This window comes from Schistocerca americana, chromosome 4 (assembly GCF_021461395.2).
Source record: "Schistocerca americana isolate TAMUIC-IGC-003095 chromosome 4, iqSchAmer2.1, whole genome shotgun sequence".
Lineage (NCBI taxonomy): Eukaryota > Metazoa > Arthropoda > Insecta > Orthoptera > Acrididae > Schistocerca > Schistocerca americana.
The window spans coordinates 808929103-808950165 of NC_060122.1; the positions used below are offsets into that span (position 1 = coordinate 808929103).

Consider the following 21063-nt stretch of genomic DNA (forward strand, 5'->3'; position numbering starts at 1 on the left):
TTACTGAAAAAATTCGAGCTTACAGATTATTGGACCAGATTTGTGACTGAATTCAAGACTCTCCTGCAGGTAGAACTCAACATGTCGCTCTTAACGGAACAAAATCGACAGATGTAAAAGTAATTTCTGAGATACCCCACGGAAGTGTGGTAGGTCTGTTACTGTTTACAGTGTATATAAATGTATACAGTATGAATTTGCAGAATGAATGGTACAGGCTCTCGCAGTTGACCCTGAACGTAAATGAATGTAACATATTGCACAAACGTAGGGAAAGAAATCCACCAATGCACGACAACACGACTGATAAACTACTGGAAACAGTATCTACCGTAAAATATCGAGGAGTAACTATCCAGATCGACGTTCGGTGGAATGACCACATAAAGCAAATAGTAGAAAAATCAGACGCCAGACAGATTCTTAGGAAGAAGTGGTTACAAGGCGCTTGTTCGACCGATCCTTGAGTACTGTACATCAATCTGGGATGCTTACCTTGTAGGACTGATAGAAGAGCGAGAGAAAATCCTACGAAGAGCGGAGCGTTTTGGCATGGGATTGTTAGTCGACGCGAGATCGCTCCAGGGGCAGACGTTACAAGAGAGACGTTGTCCATCACGGGGAGGTTTACTACAGACATTTCGAGAGTACACTTTCTGGCAAGGGTCGGACAACAATTACTTGCTCCTACATACATCTCGCGAAATGACCACGACGAGAAAATTGGAGAAATTAGAGCTAATACAGAGGCTTACCGACAGTCATTCTTCCCAAGCGCCACTCGCGAACGGAACAAGGGAAGGGGGAGGGGGAATGAGTTTGTGGTATCAAAAGTATCTTTATGTGTATGATGTATACGTGGTACAAAAGAAATCAGACTTTGTGGATGCGTTCTTTTGTTAGTAAGCGGAATGCTTCAGAAAAATTAACTTGTGAACTGATGTTGGATCCACACCTTCACGAGGATTTTATTAGAATGCTGAAACAGGATTTCGAATATTTCATACAAGCAACAGGTCCGAGAAATGCTAAAACCGCTATGAGAAAGCGTATATCAGTTACAAGCCGACTGGCGATCAACCATTGGGTTTTACCCACTGGTTATTCGTAGAGAAGCTTGATATACCAATTTAAAGTGTACTTTTCATTACTATGGCAACGGCCTTGGCACAGTGGATATACCGGTTCCCGTGAGATCACCGAAGTTAAGCGCTGTTGGGCGTGGCCGGCACTTGGATGGGTGACTATCCAGCCGCAATGCGCTGTTGCCATTTTTCGGGGTGCACTCAGCCGCGTGATGCCAATTGAGGAGCTCCTCGACCGAATAGTAGCGGCTCCGGTCAAAGAAAACCATCATAGCGACCGGGAGAGCGGGGTGCTGACCACACGCCCCCCCGATCCGCATCCTCACGGCGGTCGGATGGTCCCGATGGGCCATTTGTGGCCTGAAGACGGAGTGCTTTATTCATTACTATACCTCCTGGTATCAGAAGTATGAAATGTTCTGGCAGAAGGAGTAAAGGATTTCATTAACGCACGATTCAAATAAAAATACAATTTTTATACATATTTTCTTTTTGTTCACCAGCACACAGAACATATGCGACTTTTCATCTCACAACGTGACCGTCGCCTTACCAACTGAGCACGCTTTCCACCCGACTCAAATACCCAGCCTGTTAACATGCGTGGCGACACCTATCCACGAACCCATTTCTGATTCGCGCAAGAGATCGGGCTTAGTGTGCATCCGCACTGTACGAATAGATCTTTCGTCGCTGCAGCTTATTGATATACGAGGGCAGTTCAATAAGTAATGCAACACATTTTTTTTCTGAAACAGGGGTTGTTTTATTCAGCATTGAAATACACCAGGTTATTCCCCAATCTTTTAGCTAAACAACACTATTTTTCAACGAATCTCCATTCAATGCTATGGCCTTACGCCACCTTGAAATGAGGGCCTGTATGCCTGCACGGTACCATTCCACTGGTCGATGTCGGAGCCAACGTCGTACTGCATCAATAACTTCTTCATCATCCGCGTAGTGCCTCCCACGGATTGCGTCCTTCATTGGGCCAAACATATGGTAATCCGACGGTGCGAGATCGGGGCTGTAGGGTGCATGAGGAAGAACAGTCCACTGAAGTTTTGTGAGCTCCTCTCGGGTGCGAAGACTTGTGTGAGGTCTTGCGTTGTCATGAAGAAGGAGAAGTTCGTTCAGATTTTTGTGCCTGCGAACACGCTGAAGTCGTTTCTTCAATTTCTGAAGAGTAGCACAGTACACTTCAGAGTTGATCGTTTGACCATGGGGAAGGACATCGAACAGAATAACCCCTTCAGCGTCCCAGAAGACCGTAACCATGACTTTACCGGCTGAGGGTATGGCTTTAAACTTTTTCTTGGTAGGGGAGTGGGTGTGGCGCCACTCCATTGATTGCCGTTTTGTTTCAGGTTCGAAGTGATGTGACCCATGTTTCATCGCCTGTAACAATCTTTGACAAGAAATTGTCACCCTCAGCCACATGACGAGCAAGCAATTCCGCACAGATGGTTCTCCTTTGCTCTGTTTTGTTTCAGGTTCGAAGAGATGTGACCCATGTTTCATCGCCTGTAACAATCTTTGACAAGAAATTGTCACCCTCAGCCACATGACGAGCAAGCAATTCCGCACAGATGGTTCTCCTTTGCTCTTTATGGTGTTCGGTTAGACAACAAGGGACCCAGCGGGAACAAACCTTTGAGTATCCCAACTGGTGAACAATTGTGACAGCACTACCAACAGAGATGTCAAGTTGAGCACTGAGTTGTTTGATGGTGATCCGTCGATCAACTCGAACGAGTGTGTTCGCACGCTCCGCCATTGCAGGAGACACAGCTGTGCACGGCCGGCCCGCACGCGGGAGATCAGACAGTCTTGCTTGACCTTGCGGCGATGATGACACACGCTTTACCCAACGACTCACCGTGCTTTTGTCCACTGCCAGATCACCGTAGACATTCTGCAAGCGCCTATGAATATCTGAGATGCCCTGGTTTTCCACCAAAAGAAACTCGATCACTGCCCGTTGTTTGCAACGCACATCCGTTACAGACGCCATTTTAACAGCTCCGTACAGCGCTGCCATCTGTCGGAAGTTAATGAAACTATACGAGACGAAGCGGGAATGTTTGAAAATATTCCACAAGAAATTTGCGGTTTTTTCAACCAAAATTGGCCGAGAAAAACAATGTGTTGCATTACTTATTGAATTGCCCTTGTAGATATACACTAGTCAGCAAGAACATTACGACCACTGAACCACTAGCGATATAAATCCGTCAAGGCAACAGCACGGTCACCTAGCGAGGATTGACTGCTCGTTAGACACATGTATGGTGCAGGTAGTATCAGCGAGCGGGTTATCCGCGCGCAGAACGGAGAAGGCGCGCGATCTATCTGAATTTGAACGAGGGCAGGTCCTCATGGTCTGGAGGATCGGCACGCACTAAGGCACTCCGTCTGCAGGCCACAAGCGGCCCATCGGGACCATCCGACCGCGGTGTCATCCTCACTGAGGATGCGGATAGGAGGGGCGTGTGGTCAGCACACCGCTCTCCCGGTCGTTACGATGGTTTTCTTTGACCGGAGCCACTACTGTTCGGTCGAGTAGCTCCTCAATTGGCATCACGAGGCTGAGTGCTCCCCGAAGGAGACTCGGCACGAGTATTTCGGAAACTCGACAATTTGTCGAGTGCTCGAAAAGTGCTGTGGTGAGTGTCTTCAACACGTGGCGAAACCAAGGAGAAATCACGTCCGGATTGGAACGCCCACTGCTCATTACAGATGTCGGAAGTCGCACTCTGGGCAGATTGGTAAAACAGGACATGCGGCGAACTGTGGCTGAACTAACTTTAGACTTCAATGCTGGGCGGAGTACAAGTGTGTCTGAACACACAGTGCACCGAACACTGCTATGATGGGCCTCCGCGGCCGGCGACGCACGAAAGTGCCAATGTTAACACCACGACATCGGCTACTACGACCGAAATGGTAACGTGACCGTCGGCAGTGGCAGTGGCAGAGCGTTGCATGGTCTGATGAATCCCGATAACTTCTTCATCACGCCGATGGGAGAGCGCGAATCTGTTGTCTTCCAGGGAAACAGTTCCTTCACACCTGTACTGCGGGACGGAGACAAGCTCCATTATGCTCTTGGAAAGATTCCCATGGGCATCCATGGGTTCAAAAAATGGTTCAAATGGCTCTGAGCACTATGGGACTTAACGTCTGAGGTCATCAGTCCCCTACACTTAGAACTGCTTAAACCTAACTAACCTAAGGACATCACACCCATCCATGCCCGAGGCAGGATTCGAAGCGAGAGCCAATCGGGTGGCTTCATTTCGGATGAGCCTGTGTGCCATCTGGCGCAGCATTTTTATCTTTCGTGTGCTGTTGACGCTATGGCAGACATTACGAAAGCACAAAGTTTATAAATGAAATACTGCGGGAACAGTTTGTCAGAAGGTGATTCTTGGAGCAGTGTGTTATGTCACTGCGGCCGGCCGGAGTGGCCGAGCGGTTCTAGGCGCTACAGTCTGGAACCACGCGACCGCTACGGTCGCAGGTTCGAATCCTGCCTCGGGCATGGATGTGTGTGATGTCCTTAGGTTAGTTAGGTTTAAGTAGTTCTAAGTTCTAGGGGACTGATGACCTCCGCAGTTAAGTCCCATAGTGCTCAGAGCCATTTGAACCATTTTTTTGTTATGTCACTGCAGTAATTTTTGTGATAAAGGAGAGGGAAATAAAACTTGGTCCGTATTTTCAATACGTGAGTGCACGTGTTGCTGGTTTCTGCTTCTGGAACATTCACGCATTGTAGAGATTCACCGAAAGCTTATTTTGAAATTTGGTTTGCATTAGTTGTCTTGACGAATAGTGTTGCGTGCTACAATTAAGTGTATATTTCCTCCTTGAATTATCACTTAGCGAGACGTAAAACGTGACGTGAATTATGGGAATTATCGTACTAATCATAGTCGCATACCATAATCTCAATGTCCATTCTCTATTTTGCACGAAGTTCACTATCACTCAGTGTGGTGCGACCTTTGTCTTGACCGCCGAATTTACGAAAGTGTTGTTAACGATTCACTCGCCGCTAAAATTTTGTTACAAGCTAGTGTGTAAATGTCACTGAAAGTGATTCGAAACAAACAGCAAAAATTTCTTAACAAGTTGGAACAAAAGTATCATTGCTACTCGTTTCATTTGCAAGGGTTTCTCTTGTTTTGTAATCAAACTGAAGTCATAAAATCAAAGAAACTCGCTCCTAAAAAAGCACGCTCTTATATGTAAATAACATCGACTATTTCACAAGATACTTGTGTAACATGAATAAGAAAACACCAGAAACGCTTACAAAAGCGAATATGGAAAAAAACAAGTGTTAGCACGTGCAGGACCTTAACGTAATTCCTCTGACACCATGAATATATGTCTCTTGCGACAAGAGCACGCCTGCTCATGTGTACAATTCTCTGCATCAGTATCACTTAAGTTCTCCTAAGCGCTTTTTACCGCTCATGTGTCGTTAACTGATATTTAATTGAAGACATGCGCGGAAAAACGGGGTAAGCCTCAAACGTAAAAGCTTAGAGATAAGTGTTGCCATCTGTTACTAGGTACAGAAACTATCAAAACCAACAGTGGTCTCACCTCTCAATATCCTAAAGTGATATTTATGGGTGAGGCCAATGTGAATTTTGGTAGTTTCCGTACCCAGCAATAGATGGCAACACTTATCTCGAAGCTTTTACATTTGTGGCTTAGCCAGTTTTTCCGCGCGTGCCTTCAATTACCGTAACAGATTGTGACGTTTGCGATAAATCCTCAACGTGCCATTTCCTTGAAACGGCATAGTGTCATAACACGGAAGTTATAACAGAGAGAAACAAGAAAATAGGGTGCAAATCCAATACTGACTCTCCAAAGTAGCAAGCAAGGTACGACAGCCGGGAAATGCTTAGTTTCGGGCTGAGCAGTCCCTAACGATAAGCGCTAAGATTCAAAATGGTTCAAACGGCTCTGAGCACTATGGGACTTAACATCTGAGATCATGAGTCCCCTAGAACTTAGAACTACTTAAACCTAACTAACCTAAGGACATCACACACATCCATGCCCGAGGCAGGATTCGAACCTGCGACCGTAGAAGTCGCGCGGTTCCGGACTGATGCGCCTTGAACCGCTCGGCCACCGCGGCCGGCAAGTGCTAGGAGGCGAATAATATCGACACAAGTATTAAATGAACTGCAGAAAGCACGAAAACATAGATTTACCTGACGCGATTTCCAAAAGGGCTGCTCTTTCTAAATTCACTCTGACCACTGCGCAGGTTACCTCAAATTTAGCGACCTCTGTTCACAATGGAAAGAATTTCTCCTCTTACTAGTACTTCTCATTCCTTACTAATACGCAGCACCTTTGCTACAGTCTGGAACCGCACGACCGCTACGGTGGCAGGTTCGAATCCTGCTTCGGGCATGGATGTGTGTGATGTCCTTAGTTTAGTTAGGTTTAAGTAGTTCTAAGTTCTAGGGGACTTATGACCACAGCAGTTGAGTCCCATAGTGCTCAGAGCCATTTGAACCATTTGAACGCAGCACCTTTTGTGTCATAATGTGTTGATACGTTACTTAGCTCAATATCGCAAGACAGAATTTGACTCCCTCGTAGCCATGTGCTTGGAAGTGACGAATGACGTCGCTTTTAGACTTTCCGCTGAGTCCTAGCCGCCCGAACAACTGGCTGCCGCCCGCAGTCGTGCGTTACTAACGGGACAGCCCAAACATTCCCACACACTTACGGAACACTGACGAACCTTGCTGCGTATCACTGCCTTATCGGCGTCGTTAGGTCATTGCTCTGTGCTGTATGCCAGCTACCACTGCACTGGATGTTTAAGGCGCTAATTGATCGTCGCGCTGAACAAACTCAACACACACGGTCCACATTTCTCATTTCACCAGCCATAACAGCGCTTTCCAAGCGCCGCTATGAATATCTGTGTCGCCGTTATCAATCCGTAATGTGACGCCTTGCTTGTTGTGCACGTAACGTCTGGTTTACAACGCAGCCAATGCAAGCTGCTGCAAACGGTAAGCGAGCGCTACCGAACGGCACTCGATCACTTTCTCTAGTGTTCCGCTGGTTCTCGGTCTTTAAGCGAACTATCGAAGGAAATACATACGCCCTCCGCTACAACGCTACTAGCAATACCGAAAGCTTTCGTCTGTTATCTTGTCTACTTTTATTGTTGACATGAATTTATGTGGGAATAGATTGGTCTTGAGAGATTGTAATGTTGCTAATAGAAGAAGATAGATATCATAGGTGCTTCTAGGACCCACAGCGCAAATACCAAAGGAGAAAAAAAGTATGTTTTACAGAAAATTTCCGAAGCGCTCAAAGGTCATACTCAAATTGGGTGCGTGAGGAAGACGATAAAAAGCAATATGCACACATGCTCAGGAATATAAACTGATTTTCCCTATAATTTAATGGATAGTCGAGTCTACTTTTTCTGCGTTTTTAGTCTTTAAGGGTATTCAGTTACATGTCACATATTTCAATATGCTATCCGCTGTTCGTGGTCTCGCGGTAGCGTTCTCGCTTCCCGAGCACGGGGTCCCGGGTTCGATTCCCGGCAGGGTCAGGGGTTTACCTTGCCTCGAGATGACTGGGTGTTGTTGTGTTGTCTTCATCATCATCATTCATCCCCATTACGGTCGGAGGAAGGCAACGGCAAACCACCTCCACTAGGACCTTGCCTATTACGGCGGTGCGGGTCTCCCACATCGTTCCCCTACGCTCTGTCACGGAGTATGGGACATCATCAATATGCTACACTAAAACTTCTTCACATTATAAATTCATTACGCCATCTCATCTCTAACACGTTTTGAAGTCACAGCTGGCACGTCAGCCATCTTATATTGTAATGTGATGCAATAGAACACAATCTGTAGAGATCGCAAATGGCGTTTATTATTATGGAATGGTAACTGGCATCTGTCATAACCTAGACCATCTTCAGGCCAGTAACGTCTCGACTGGTGAGGTGGAGTCGGTGCGCGGAGCCGTTCTAAGTAGTGTACTAAAGTGCACCTGTTAAGCATGCACGAAACTAAATACATAAATTGTTTATAATTTTTAATTCAGCTGTGATAAAACATAGAATTCAGAACACATGCACATTATCAGTTAGTTTCAGCCTGAGTAGATTGGAGTGGGTCTATGATGTAATAAGTCACGAAAATAGAATTTATGAAATTTGTATTAATTATGACATGTGCTTTGGCTGACGTACGCGCAACGCCGGATAGAATACCAACGTTCTGTAACTTCGTATCAAAACAAATGCAAAAATAATAAATGAAAAGGATAAAACGTAACATATTTAAATCTGGAACAGAATGTAAGTAAATAGACGTAGATTTATGTATATGTTTATTAAATACGCATAATGCAAAGTCAGTGTAAAGTGTATTGTTTCGGCAAGATGGCCCAGAGAAAGTAGCAATCTTGAGGTTGAGTGGTGATCAAGGTCTCGAAGAATCATTTGGTTTCGTTCAAAATGGCTCTGAGCACTATGGGACTTAACACCTGAGGTCATCAGTCCCCTAGAACTTAGAACTACTTGAACCTAACTAACCTAAGGACATCACACACGTCCATGCCCGAGGCGTCTAGAACCGCTCGGCCACTCCGGCCGGCTAGGATTTTGTCAGCACAGCTGGTGTTACAAGTTCAGGGCAGATAGCAATAGCGGCTGGCGCGACAACTGCTGCTGCCGCAGGTGCTGCTTACGGCGTTAAAAAAGTAATTGAACGTGTACAGAACAAAGGATATACTTTACCTGGCAGTGATTACGTAGGACCGGGAAATCCTATAAATATAGACGCACCGCGCAGTGGAGCAGATGCCATTGCTAAAGAGCACGACGTAGGATACGATAATCTGTTAAAGGAAGCAAGAGAACGACCATTTACAGAAGAAGAGTTTAGACAACGAGTTCAACAATTGGATGCAAAAGCTATAATTGATTTTGGAATTGACTGGAGTCATACACGAAATTGGCATTCATTTGTGTGATCTCGATGGACAAGCTTGGTATGATCAGGCGGTCGTGAAGCAGCGTGTAAAAGCTGTTCAGTATTATTGTATTACGGACTTTTAGCAAGGTTCTAGAAGACCGCAGATGGTATTATAGTATTGTTCGAATGAGTACCAGAACTGATAGCTGTGTCTGAGTTAACTCGATCTTTTCCACTTTCAGTGGAACTGTTGCGATCATCGAATATTATTGAAGATGTGATATACGATGGTGGTTATAGTAAGTGTAGCAAATCACCGTGATAGAATAGAACATTTTTGTTGCGCCCTTGATGGATGATGGTGCGCTTGATTATTTCACGGTTCGTATATACACTTTGAACATTGTACAGCGTACATTTCATTGTTGACAGTCATTCGAACTGGTCGGTGCGGCGGCTTCGATGGAAAATACAGAAAGCTGAGTTTCGTGCTGTTACTAAACATTTTCATTTGAACTGTTGGATTGCCGCACAGTTCAAAACAGAACTGGATGAAGTTCACGTGCACTCTGCTCCATCACTGAAGAGCGTTTACTTTTAGATTAACGAATTCAAATGTGGCTGTAGGCATCTCAGCTGCACGGGTGAATAATATCCTGCACGAAGAACTGGCCTTGAAGAAGCTGTGTGCCTCCTGGGTGTAGCGATTGCTCACAGCCGACCACAAGTGCATCCGGCACATTTCAACGCAATGTCTAGCGCTGTTTAATTGCAATCCGTCGATTTGTGACTGCTGTTGAAACCTGGATCCATCAAAATGGTTCAAATGGCTCAGAGCACTATGGGACTTAACTTCTGAGGTCATCAGTCCCCTAGAACGTAGAAGTACTTAAACCTAACTAACCTAAGGACATCACATACATCCATGCCCGAGGCAGGATTCGAACCTGCGACCGTAGCGGTCGTGCGGTTCCAGACTGTAGCGCCTAGAACCGCTCGGCCACCCCGGCCGGCAGGATCCATCATTACACACTCTAGTCAAATTGTCCAAATGGCTCTGAGCCTCATGGGGCTGAACAGCTGAGATCATAAGCCCCTTAGGACTTAGAAGTACTTAAACTTAACTAACCCAAGCACATCACATACATCCATGCCCGAGGCAGGATTCGAACCTGCGACCGTTGCAGTCGCGCGGTTCCGGACTGAAGCGCCTAGAACCGCTCGGTCACCACGGCCGGCACACCCTAGTCGAGACGGCAATCAAAACAATGGACGAAGTCTGGTGGAAGGTCACCGAAGAAGCAAAGACCATTTTTGTCAGTTGGTAAGGTGGTGGCCACTGGTTTTTGCGATTCCCAAGGAATAATCCTCAGATTATTTGGAAAAAGACAGAACCATAATTGGACCCTATTATGCTTTATTGTTGGATAGTCAGAAACTTGCGTTGACTGAGAAACGATCGAGTTTGGCACGCAAAAAAGAGCTCTTCCACTAGGATAATGCACCAGACTTAGCCCCAAATAATTTCTTTCTGTACCTTAACTTGAATCTTTGGCTTGTTAGGAAGAAATTTTCTTCAAATGAGGTAGCGATATCTGCAGTCAACGAGTATTTTGCAAAGTTTGACAGAACATATTTTTCCGATGGGATGAAAAAGCGGTAGGATCACTGGATCAAGTGTGTAACCCTCAGAGAAGACTACATTTGAGAAGTAAAGTGAGTTGTTTGACGTGGCATACGGAGCTCCATCGCAGTCTTTAACACTGGTAGCATGCCGCGACAGCGTGGACGTGAACCGCATGTGCAGTTGACGGACTTTGAGCGAGGGCGTATAGTGGGCATGCGGGAGGCCGGGTGGACGTACCGCTGAATTGCTCAAGACGTGGGGCGTGAGGTCTCCACAGTACATCGATGTTGTCGCCAGTGGTCGGCGGAAGGTGCACGTGCCCGTCGACCTGGGACCGGACCGCAGCGACGCACGGATGCACGCCAAGACCGTAGGATCCTACGCAGTGCCGTAGGGGACCGCACCGCCACTTCCCAGCAAATTAGGGACACTGTTGCTCCTGGGGTATCGGCGAGGACCATTCGCAACCGTCTCCATGAAGCTGGGCTACGGTCCCGCACACCGTTAGGCCGTCTTCCGCTCACGCCCCAACATCGTGCAGCCCGCCTCCAGTGGTGTCGCGACAGGCGTGAATGGAGGGACGAATGGAGACGTGTCGTCTTCAGCGATGAGAGTCGCTTCTGCCTTGGTGCCAATGATGGTCGTATGCGCGTTTGGCGCCGTGCAGGTGAGCGCTACAATCAGGACTGCATACGACCGAGGCACACAGGGCCAATACCCGGCATCATGGTGTGGGGAGCGATCTCCTACACTGGCCGTACACCACTGGTGATCGTCGAGGGGACACTGAATAGTGCACGGTACATCCAAACCGTCATCGAACCCATCGTTCTACCATTCCTAGACCGGCAAGGGAACTTGCTGTTCCAACAGGACAATGCACGTCCGCATGTATCCCGTGCCACCCAACGTGCTCTAGAAGGTGTAAGTCAACTACCCTGGCCAGCAAGATCTCCGGATCTGTCCCCCATTGACCATGTTTGGGACTGGATGAAGCGTCGTCTCGCGCGGTCTGCACGTCCAGCACGAACGCTGGTCCAACTGAGGCGCCAGGTGGAAATGGCAAGGCAAGCCGTTCCACAGGACTACATCCAGCATCTCTACGATCGTCTCCATGGGAGAATAGCAGCCTGCATTGCTGCGAAAGGTGGATATACACTGTACTAGTGCCGACATTGTGCATGCTCTGTTGCCTGTGTCTATGTGCCTGTGGTTCTGTCAGTGTGATCATGTGATGTATCTGACCCCAGGAATGTGTCAATAAAGTTTCCCCTTCCTGGGACAATGAATTCACGGTGTTCTTATTTCAAATTCCAGGAGTGTATATTGTGAAAAGCAATGGTCCCGTAACACTCCCCTGTGGCACGCCAGAGGTTACTTTAACGTCTGTAGACGTCTCTCCATTGATAACAACATGCTGTGTTCTGTTTGCTAAAAACTCTTCAATCCAGCCACACAGCTGGTCTGATATTCCGTAGGCTCTTACTTTGTTTATCAGGCGACAGTGCGGAACTGTATCGAACGCCTTCCGGAAGTCAAGAAAAATAGCATCTACCTGGGAGCCTGTATCTAATATTTTCTGGGTCTCATGAACAAATAAAGCGAGTTAGGTCTCACACGATCGCTGTTTCCGGAATCCATGTTGATTCCTACATAGTAGATTCTGGGTTTCCAAAAACGACATGATACTCGAGCAAAAAACATCTAAAATTCTACAACAGATCGACGTCAGAGATATAGGTCTATAGTTTTGCGCATCTGCTCGACGACCCTTCTTGAAGACTGGGACTACCTGTGCTCTTTTCCACTCATTTGGAACCTTCCGTTCGTCTAGAGACTTGCGGTACACTGCTGTTAGAAGGGGGGCAAGTTCTTTCGCGTACTCTGTGCAGAATCGAATGGGTATCCCGTCAGGTCCAGTGGACTTTCCTCTGTTGAGTGATTCCAGTTGCTTTTCTATTCCACGTGCGTTCTCGCGTCGCATGAGAGAGCCGCTGGAGGAATTTTCTAAACTTATGCTCTAGACTCCTGTATGATCAAGACCCGCAACTTGCTAGTCCCTTTCCTGGAATCGGAGTTGAGCATTTGAGTCACTGTTGCAATCGTTTGAAGGCGGCGGCAGCGGATATTTATGGCGCACGTGCTGTTGGTTTTCCGCGGCGTATATAAGGAATCCCTGATAGAACTTATTGAATGACGTCTTCACGGATGCGCAGACACAACACCCATTCGCAAGTGGAAAATTTTAATCAGATCGATTATGGAGTACGACTCTTCACCTCTAGTAGGGCTCTCACAAACGACTATCACCAAACTACACACAACATAACGACAGGTACTCTCAAGCATCCTTAAACTGGACTTTAGAACGCCATCCGACTTCATTTGTGAAACAGCAGGGATGATTCTTAACCAGACCCGCGTTGAGTGACTCAGAGCCATAATCAAAAACACCGTAGACTTGTACGCAGACCTAATGACGGGAGAAACCCAAAGACTACTCCACTTTATCTATTACAAAAGGGATAACCTAGTGATAATTACCCCCTGATGGGTAAAATGAAACTTTCTGAGGGGTAAAGCCGAAATGGTTTCAGTGATGGTTTCAAAAAAAATGTTCAAATGTGTGTGAAATCTTATGGGACCTAACTGCGAAGGTGATCAGTCCCTAAGCTTACACACTACTTAACCTAAATTAACCTTAGGACAAACACAAACACACCCATGCCCGAGAGGGAGGACTCGAACCTCCGCCGGGACCAGCTGCACAGTCCATGACTGCAGCGCCGAGCCGGCCGGTGTGGCCGTGCGGTTCTAGGCGCTTCAGTCTGGAACCGCGTGACCGCTACGGTCGCAAGTTCGAATCCTGCCTCGGGCATGGATGTGTGTGATGTCCTTAGGTTAGTTAGGTTTAATTAGTTCTAAGTTCTAGGGGACTGATGACCACAGATGTTAAGTCCCATAGTGCTGAGAGCCATTTGAACCATTTTGCAGCGCCGAAGACCGCTCGGCTAATCCCGCGCGACTCAGTGATGGTTTAATGATCATCCAAAATGATTTTTTTGATGTAGTATTACGAACCTTGCTGACGAAAGTAAACTGCTAATCATCTATCAAAGATTTTAACGTATTTATCAGAGCCACCAAAGACGCTACTTTATTTTAAAGTTAATGTGTTTTATTAGAGAAAATCTTTCAAAAAGTCTTACACCTAGGTTACAATGTTTGCATCTACGTGTATAGAACTGAGAGATCGTAATACTCACATCTTCCCATATGCGCAACTCTTGGCAATTGATCGAAAGTTATGGTTATCATTGGTCCACATTCCAGAAGGTGTTCACTACGCACACTATAAATTACAAACAGGAAACGTTAAAAGTTGTTGACTTCTAAGCAGTTTAACTTGGTGGCTGCTTCTCACAAAAACATGGGTACAGTGGCCCAGAAATACGCATGGGACACTTCTGTCATCCCATTTAACAAGTTCGTGTTTGTTAGTCTGTGCGGTAATACGAAGCAATGATTTCTGTTTAACTTGGTAATGGACTTATGTTGTCCCTAAACATGCTGTGTAAAGTAAGTCACCATTTTTGACAACTGGTGCCTAATAATCTCTGTACTAGAGTTGTACTGTGGCTTCACAGTGGGTAACAGATAATACCACGCTGCTGGCCGTCTTATGGCAGAAACGTGCTGCAAAATCATGCTAGAAAAATTAGTGCTGAAATTTGTCCATGTGCAGTTTACAACAAAACAATCATTGTAAAGCTGAAGCTGTAAAGTAAAAGATTAGGTGTATCACCTTCCTTTTAAGGGTTCCGTGTCTCCATAGACAAAAACGGAACCCTTACAATATCACTTTGTTGTCCCTCTCCGTCTGTTAGGATCTTTCTTTTTCTCTCTGGAAAGGGAACTGGTATACAGTTGAAATTCATGGCAGATGCCATTTATGTCACATGTTTTGGTATTCGCATATTTCAAAATGGCTCTGAGCGCTATGGGACTTAACTTCTGTGGTCATCAGTCCCCTAGAACTTAGAACTACTTAAACCTAACTAACCTAAGGGCATCACACATATCCATGCCCGAGGCAGGATTCGAACCTGCGGCCGTAGCGGTCACGCGGTTCCAGACTGAAGTGCCTAGAACCGCACGCCGGCTATTCGCAGATTTAATTGCCCATACTACTAAAACATCGTGGCTTCTAGAAAACCAGCTCTGGTACAGTACTGAACCTGTCTTTTCACAATGACGAAATACTAAAGATAATCCATGGCCAACCAATAAAACTGCTATTTGTAAGGAGTGGTGTCGTTCTGACCCAAGTTTCCAGTGGACACTCTTGATTAAACATTACGGTGGCTCCACCAACAAGACGATTGCCGATACTGTGGGCGGAATGACGAGACACATGGCCGCTTGCTGACGCATGGAGACGTATATTACCTGTGTGTGACGGCTTATGTGCCCAGGAGAGGACGTGCAAACAGCTGCCGTGGAGCTGCAGCACGTAGCTTAATAGGTACTCGGGGAGAGCGCGTATTGACGTTCCATTGCAGTGATCAACATGCGCCCGTAACTGTGTTAACAGATCAGTTCATAGCGCCAATGCTGAGGAGAACAGTGTAGTGTGGGGCAGGGAGTGTTACTAGCAGAGATATTGCCTTCTCCTGCAGACAATATACTGCTTACTTCGTTTCTCTATTTCTTCTTACTTTAACTAGTCTTAGTCCGATGTTGTCTTAAACTCTTTGTTCCTGCAGTAGGGATGTAACGACGGTAGTTTTACCGGAACCGACGTCGGAGGCTGCGAATTTGTTAACGTTAAAGGTCGTATACACGTAATTACTGCTTCTGGATAACAGTACTATTTTAAAATTGCCAAGTGACTTATACAGGGTGTTACAAAAAGGTACGGCCAAACTTTCAGGAAACATTCCTCACACACAAATAAAGAAAAGATGTTATGTGGACATGTGTCCGGAAACGCTTAATTCACATGTTAGAGCTCATTTTAGTTTCGTCAGTATGTACTGTACTTCCTCGAATCACCGCCAATTGGCCCAATTGAAGGAAGGTAATGTTGACTTCGGTGCTTGTGTTGACATGCGACTCATTGCTCTACAGTACTAGCATCAAGCACATCAGTACGTAGCATCAACAGGTTAGTGTTCATCACGAACGTGGTTTTTCAGTCTGTGCAATGTTTACAAATGCGGAGTTGTCAGATGCCCATTTGATGTATGGATTAGCACGGGGCACCAGCCGTGGCGCGGTACGTTTGTATCGAGGCAGATTTCCAGAACGAAGGTGTCCCGACAGGAAGACGTTCGAAGCAATTTATCGGCGTCTTAGGGAGCACGGAACATTCCAGCCTATGACTCGCGACTGGGGAAGACCTAGAACGACGAGGACACCTGCAATGGACGAGGCAGTTCTTCGTGCATTTGACGATAACCCTAATGTCAGCGTCAGAGACGCAGATTTTCTGTGAGCGTTTGGGCAGGCATTGTTGGTGATGTCTTGATTGGGCCCCATGTTCTTCCACCTACGCTCAATGGAGCACGTTATCATGATTTCATACGGGATACTCTACCTGTGCTGCTAGAACATGTGCCTTTACAAATACGACACAACATGTGGTTCATGCACGATGCAGCTCCTGCACATTTCAGTCAAAGTGTTCGTACGCTTCTCAACAACAGATTAGGTAACCGATGGATTGGTAGAGGCGGACCAATTCCATGGCCTCCACGCTCTGCTGACCTCAACCCTCTCGACTTTCATTTATGGGGGCATTTGAAAGCTCTTGTCTACGCAACCCCGGTACCAAATGTAGAGACTCTTCGTGCTCGTATTGTGGACGGCTGTGACACAATACGCCATTCTCCAGGGCTGCATCAGCGCATTCCATACGACGGAGGGTGGATGCATGTATCCTTGCTAACGGAGGACATTTTGAACATTTCGGCTAACAAAGTGTTTGAAGTCACGCTGGTACATTCTGTTGCTGTGTGTTTCCATTCCATGATTAATGTGATTTGAAGAGAAGTAATAAAATGAGCTCTAACATGGAAAGTAAGCGTTTCCGGACACATGTCCACATAACATATTTTCTTTCTTTGTGTGTGAGGAATGTTTCCTGAAAGTTTGGCCGTACCTTTTTGTAACACCCTGTATGTGTAATAAAACTGCCGGCCGGAGTGGCCGAGCGGTTAAAGGCGCTATAGTCTGGAACCGCACGACCGCTACGGTCGCAGGTTCGAATCCTGCCTCGGGCTTGGATGTGTGTGATGTCCTTAGGTTTAAGTAGTTCTAAGTTCTAGGGGACTTACGACCACAGCAGTTGAGTCCCATAGTGCTCAGAGCCATTTTTTTGTAATAAAATTCATTTGTTACAATTTACCTCCCCTACGAAATTAATAATATAATGGCAATGAGATTACTGAAAATAAAAATAAATGGCATCCCTTTAACTGATGAGTTTGGCACAGTAAAAGTAATAAAAATCATTTTGCCTTAGCACTGACTGAAATTTGCGGGTGGTTTCATTGGAACAACAAGCCAGTTTCGTCAGACACTGTGCGGAAAGTGATTGATTTTTAAAATACTTATTTTTGGATGTAGGTTGATTAGCTACTGGGCTTTAAGACAGAAATAACCTGACAACTTTTTGCATTTGATCGATTTTGTTCCGTCTTCCTTGCACGATGTGAGGTTCTTCAGTGGATACAGCAGCGAGGAACAGTTGCTGTCAATGAACAGACAATTCAGATATTAATTTATTCCACGCCTAATATCAAATAGTAAAAATAATAGATTGTATTGTATTGTATGTTAACCGAGAACCTAGAAACGACGGAGAGGCTCCGTCCCCGCCGCAGCCGCAGTGGTCCACAACCCCACGACGACTACCGCAGTCCACTTCACCCCTCCACCGCCCCAAACCGAACCCAGAGTTATTGTGCGGTTCGGCCCCCGGTGGACCCCCCAGGGAACGTCTCACACCAGACGAGTGTAACCCCTATGTTTGTGTGGTAGAGTAATGGTGGTGTACACGTACGTGGAGAACTTTTTTGAGCAGCAATCGTCGACATACTATAACTGAGGCGGAATAAGGGGAACCAGCCCGCGTTCGCCGAGGCAGATGGAAAACCGCCTAAAAACCATCCACAGATTGGCCGGCTCACCGGACCTCGACACAAGTCCGCCGGGCGGATTCGTGCCGGGGACCAGGCGCTCGTCAACACCGCACGGCCAACCGGGCGGGCTAAAAATAATTCATAACTTTGTTGCGGTAATTTCCAGCGGCAGTTGCTAACAGATCTGAATGTGGAAATATTTACAGACACAAAAGATTTATAAATCTGGCACTCTTCAATAAAATTTCTGTCCAGATGATGTCGACCCGTGGCTACTATGAAAGTCTGCAAATATTATTCAAGTGGCAAACTTACAAAATGGAGTCATCGCAAGAATATTCGAACATCCGTGCACTGGCCGCTGGAGCTCCGGAGAGGGGATGCTTGCATCTCATTGGCAGCGGCGTAGTCGTTCGTGGCAGGCAGCGCCGCCGTGTCGCGGTGGCGGCTGTAGGAAACGCGGCGGCATCGCTGGCGGCGCGCGCAATCGGAAATGCGGCGCATTACACATCTTTATTGTTTCCATAGGCATCACTTACAAATACAGTTCTGACTAAACTTCATTTCTGCTCCCAAACGCATGGTAGAAATTGTCACACAGGATTCAATTTTGGGTCCACTCCCACTCCTTACATATTTGAATGACTTTGCACTTAACATTGCTTCATCAAACAAAATAGGTACCTTTTGCAGACGATAATTGTGTTATAATAAATCCCATTACAGAGACAGTAACAGAAGAGGTAGTAAATGATATTTTTCAAAAAATTATTAAGTAAAGGAAAGAAGTAGAACTGACTTACAGTACTGTGGCGGATGCATCCGCCGATGTTTATATGATGTTGTAACAATGCTGTTTCACAGATCCATAACTTTTTAAATTAACAAACATACAATGAAAAGTTGCGAATTTACATACACTCCCGGAAATTGAAATAAGAACACCGTGAATTCATTGTCCCAGGAAGGGGAAACTTTATTGACACATTTCTGGGGTCAGATACATCACATGATCACACTGACAGAACCACAGGCACATAGACACAGGCAACAGAGCATGCACAATGTCGGCACTAGTACAGTGTATATCCACCTTTCGCAGCAATGCAGGCTGCTATTCTCCCATGGAGACGATCGTAGAGATGCTGGAACGGCTTGCCATGCCATTTCCACCTGGCGCCTCAGTTGGACCAGCGTTCGTGCTGGACGTGCAGACCGCGTGAGACGACGCTTCATCCAGTCCCAAACGTGCTCAATGGGGGACAGATCCGGAGATCTTGCTGGCCAGGGTAGTTGACTTACACCTTCTAGAGCACGTTGGGTGGCACGGGATACATGCGGACGTGCATTGTCCTGTTGGAACAGCAAGTTCCCTTGCCGGTCTAGGAATGGTAGAACGATGGGTTCGATGACGGTTTGGATGTACCGTGCACTATTCAGTGTCCCCTCGACGATCACCAGTGGTGTACGGCCAGTGTAGGAGATCGCTCCCCACACCATGATGCCGGGTGTTGGCCCTGTGTGCCTCGGTCGTATGCAGTCCTGATTGTGGCGCTCACCTGCACGGCGCCAAACACGCATACGACCATCATTGGCACCAAGGCAGAAGCGACTCTCATCGCTGAAGACGACACGTCTCCATTCGTCCCTCCATTCACGCCTGTCGCGACACCACTGGAGGCGGGCTGCACGATGTTGGGGCGTGAGCGGAAGACGGCCTAACGGTGTGCGGGACCGTAGCCCAGCTTCATGGAGACGGTTGCGAATGGTCCTCGCCGATACCCCAGGAGCAACAGTGTCCCTAATTTGCTGGGAAGTGGCGGTGCGGTCCCCTACGGCACTGCGTAGGATCCTACGGTCTTGGCGTGCATCCGTGCGTCGCTGCGGTCCGGTCCCAGGTCGACGGGCACGTGCACCTTCCGCCGACCACTGGCGACAACATCGATGTACTGTGGAGACCTCACGCCCCACGTCTTGAGCAATTCAGCGGTACGTCCACCCGGCCTCCCGCATGCCCACTATACGCCCTCGCTCAAAGTCCGTCAACTGCACATACGGTTCACGTCCACGCTGTCGCGGCATGCTACCAGTGTTAAAGACTGCGATGGAGCTCCGTATGCCACGGCAAACTGGCTGACACTGACGGCGGCGGTGCACAAATGCTGCGCAGCTAGCGCCATTCGACGGCCAACACCGCGGTTCCTGGTGTATCCGCTGTGCCGTGCGTGTGATCATTGCTTGTACAGCCCTCTCGCAGTGTCCGGAGCAAGTATGGTGGGTCTGACACACCGGTGTCAATGTGTTCTTTTTTCCATTTCCAGGAGTGTATATAAATGACCTAGTAGATAGTGTCGGAAGTCCCATGCGGCTTTTCGCGGATGATGCTGTAGTATGCAGACAAGTTGCAGCATTAGAAAATTGTAGCGAAATGCAGGAAGATCTGCAGCGGATAGACACTTGGTGCAGGGAGTGGCAACTGACCCTTAACATAGACAAATGTAATGTATTGCGAATACATAGAAAGAAGGATCCTTTATTGTATGATTATATGATAGCGGAACAAACACTGGTAGCAGTTACTTCTGTAAAATATCTGGGAGTATGCGTGCGGAACGATTTGAAGTGGAATGATCATATAAAATTAATTGTTGGTAAGGCGGGTACCAGGTTGAGATTCATTGGGAGAGTCGTTAGGAAATTTAGTCCATCAACAAAGGAGGTGGCTTACAAAACACTCGTTCGACCTATGCTTGAGTATTGCTCATCAGTGTGGGATCCGTACCAGATCGGGTTGACGGAGGAGATAGAGAAGATCCAAAGAAGAGCGGCGCGTTTCGTCACAGGGTTATTTGGTAACCGTGATAGCGTTACGGAGATGTTTAACAAACTCAAGTGGCAGACTCTGCAAGAGAGGCGCTCTGCATCCCGGTGTAGCTTGCTCGCCAGGTTTCGAGAGGGTGCGTTTCTGGATGAGGTATCGAATATATTGCTTCCCCCTACTTATACCTCCCGAGGAGATCACGAATGTAAAATTAGAGAGATTAGAGCGCGCACGGAGGCTTTCAGACAGTCGTTCTTCCCGCGAACCATACGCGACTGGAACAGGAAAGGGAGGTAATGACAGTGGCACGTAAAGTGCCCTCCGCCACACACCGTTGGGTGGCTTGCGGAGTATAAATGTAGATGAAGATGTAGACGAGGAGTTGTTG

The 21063-nt window shown here is 46.9% G+C and overlaps 1 protein-coding gene across 1 annotated transcript in view; it reads right to left on the reverse strand.

The window, feature by feature from the left end:
* Positions 1–21063, reverse strand: part of LOC124613817 (beta-1,3-galactosyltransferase 4) — a 718801-nt gene that overhangs the window by 645909 nt on the left and 51829 nt on the right. The window lies entirely within an intron of this gene.